Genomic DNA, 2,500 nt, shown 5'->3' on the forward strand with positions numbered 1-2,500 from the left:
TGTAAGCTTTTTAGACTTTTCTTTGCAGAGGGCGCTGTTGCTACTGCTTCAGAGGAGACACCTCTTGGAAAGAGCAGGAAAGACTGTTCATCAAAGGAAAAAGAATATGGAACCCTCACATCATCACTGAAAGGTGAGAGTGAGCATTCATCAGATTTGTTTCTAATCAAAACACTACTTTATTCATGTTTTATTAACATATCATTTTCAAATTGTCTTATTTGGAGAGAGCGATGAAAGAGCAGGGAGTTTACTCTGCATCAAGGAAACAACTGGATATGAAACACTGACAATATTGCTGAAGGTCATTTTTGAAAATTGTAATGATTTTTTTCTTGCAACGATATGACAATATTGCACCTTGAGATTGATTTTGGAACAATTGACCCCCCCCGCCCACCCACACCTCAAGATTCTATGGTTGCAAAGCAACAGAAGAACCATTGATGATGGTGATGATTCACATGTATAAAGGAGGTATTGTGGGTGGAATTAATCGCTTACGGCCATACCACCCTGAACACGCCCGATCTCGTCCGATCTCGGAAGCTAAGCAGGGTCGGGCCTGGTTAGTACTTGGATGGGAGACCGCCTGGGAATACCAGGTGCTGTAAGCTTTTTAGACTTTTCTTTGCAGAGGGCGCTGTTGCTGCTGCTTCAGAGGAGACACCTCTTGGAAAGAGCAGGAAAGACTGTTCATCAAAGGAAAAAAGAATATGGAACCCTCACATCATTGGTGAGAGTGAGCATTCATCAGATTTGTTTCTAATCAAAACACTACTTTATTCATGTTTTATTAACATATCATTTTCAAATTGTCTTATTTGGAGAGAGCGATGAAAGAGCAGGGAGTTTACTCTGCATCAAGGAAACAACTGGATATGAAACACTGACAATATTGCTGAAGGTCATTTTTGAAAATTGTAATGATTTTTTTCTTGCAACGATATGACAAAATTTCACTTTGAGATTAATTTTGGAACAATTGACCCCCCCAACCCACCCACACATCAAGATGCTATGGTTGCAAAGCAACAGAAGAACCATTGATGATGGTGATGATTCACATGTATAAAGGAGGTATTGCGGGTGGAGTTAATCGCTTACGGCCATACCACCTTGAACACGCCCGATCTCGGAAGCTAAGCAGGGTCGGGCCTGGTTAGTACTTGGATGGGAGACCGCCTGGGAATACCAGGTGCTGTAAGCTTTTTAGACTTTTCTTTGCAGAGGGCGCTGTTGCTACTGCTTCAGAGGAGACACCTCTTGGAAAGAGCAGGAAAGACTGTTCATCAAAGGAAAAAGAATATGGAACCCTCACATCATCACTGAAAGGTGAGAGTGAGCATTCATCAGATTTGTTTCTAATCAAAACACTACTTTATTCATGTTTTATTAACATATCATTTTCAAATTGTCTTATTTGGAGAGAGCGATGAAAGAGCAGGGAGTTTACTCTGCATCAAGGAAACAACTGGATATGAAACACTGACAATATTGCTGAAGGTCATTTTTGAAAATTGTAATGATTTTTTTCTTGCAACGATATGACAATATTGCACCTTGAGATTGATTTTGGAACAATTGACCCCCCCCGCCCACCCACACCTCAAGATTCTATGGTTGCAAAGCAACAGAAGAACCATTGATGATGGTGATGATTCACATGTATAAAGGAGGTATTGTGGGTGGAATTAATCGCTTACGGCCATACCACCCTGAACACGCCCGATCTCGTCCGATCTCGGAAGCTAAGCAGGGTCGGGCCTGGTTAGTACTTGGATGGGAGACCGCCTGGGAATACCAGGTGCTGTAAGCTTTTTAGACTTTTCTTTGCAGAGGGCGCTGTTGCTGCTGCTTCAGAGGAGACACCTCTTGGAAAGAGCAGGAAAGACTGTTCATCAAAGGAAAAAAGAATATGGAACCCTCACATCATTGGTGAGAGTGAGCATTCATCAGATTTGTTTCTAATCAAAACACTACTTTATTCATGTTTTATTAACATATCATTTTCAAATTGTCTTATTTGGAGAGAGCGATGAAAGAGCAGGGAGTTTACTCTGCATCAAGGAAACAACTGGATATGAAACACTGACAATATTGCTGAAGGTCATTTTTGAAAATTGTAATGATTTTTTTCTTGCAACGATATGACAAAATTTCACTTTGAGATTAATTTTGGAACAATTGACCCCCCCAACCCACCCACACATCAAGATGCTATGGTTGCAAAGCAACAGAAGAACCATTGATGATGGTGATGATTCACATGTATAAAGGAGGTATTGTGGGTGGAGTTAATCGCTTACGGCCATACCACCTTGAACACGCCCGATCTCGTCCGATCTCGGAAGCTAAGCAGGGTTGGGCCTGGTTAGTACTTGGATGGGAGACCGCCTGGGAATACCAGGTGCTGTAAGCTTTTTAGACTTTTCTTTGCAGAGGGCGCTGTTGCTGCTGCTTCAGAGGAGACACCTCTTGGAAAGAGCAGGAAAGACTG

General features: G+C 42.0%; 3 non-coding genes and 2 pseudogenes across 3 annotated transcripts; all 5 read left to right on the forward strand.

Moving 5' to 3' along the window:
- LOC138409506 (5S ribosomal RNA) overlaps positions 1-8 on the forward strand; it is a 109-nt pseudogene extending 101 nt beyond the window's left edge.
- A 490-nt stretch (positions 9-498) lies between these two features.
- On the forward strand, positions 499-617 carry LOC138408112 (5S ribosomal RNA). Its single transcript, XR_011241430.1, has one exon. It is a non-coding gene; the product is annotated as a 5S ribosomal RNA (ribosomal RNA).
- A 484-nt stretch (positions 618-1,101) lies between these two features.
- LOC138409508 (5S ribosomal RNA) lies at positions 1,102-1,210 on the forward strand (annotated as a pseudogene).
- A 490-nt stretch (positions 1,211-1,700) lies between these two features.
- Positions 1,701-1,819, forward strand: LOC138408123 (5S ribosomal RNA). The gene has a single exon (XR_011241441.1). It is a non-coding gene; the product is annotated as a 5S ribosomal RNA (ribosomal RNA).
- Positions 1,820-2,303: 484 nt separating this feature from the next.
- On the forward strand, positions 2,304-2,422 carry LOC138410025 (5S ribosomal RNA). The gene has a single exon (XR_011242821.1). It is a non-coding gene; the product is annotated as a 5S ribosomal RNA (ribosomal RNA).
- Positions 2,423-2,500: the final 78 nt, after the last annotated feature.

Source organism: Paralichthys olivaceus, chromosome 5 (assembly GCF_024713975.1).
Source record: "Paralichthys olivaceus isolate ysfri-2021 chromosome 5, ASM2471397v2, whole genome shotgun sequence".
Taxonomy (NCBI): domain Eukaryota; kingdom Metazoa; phylum Chordata; class Actinopteri; order Pleuronectiformes; family Paralichthyidae; genus Paralichthys; species Paralichthys olivaceus.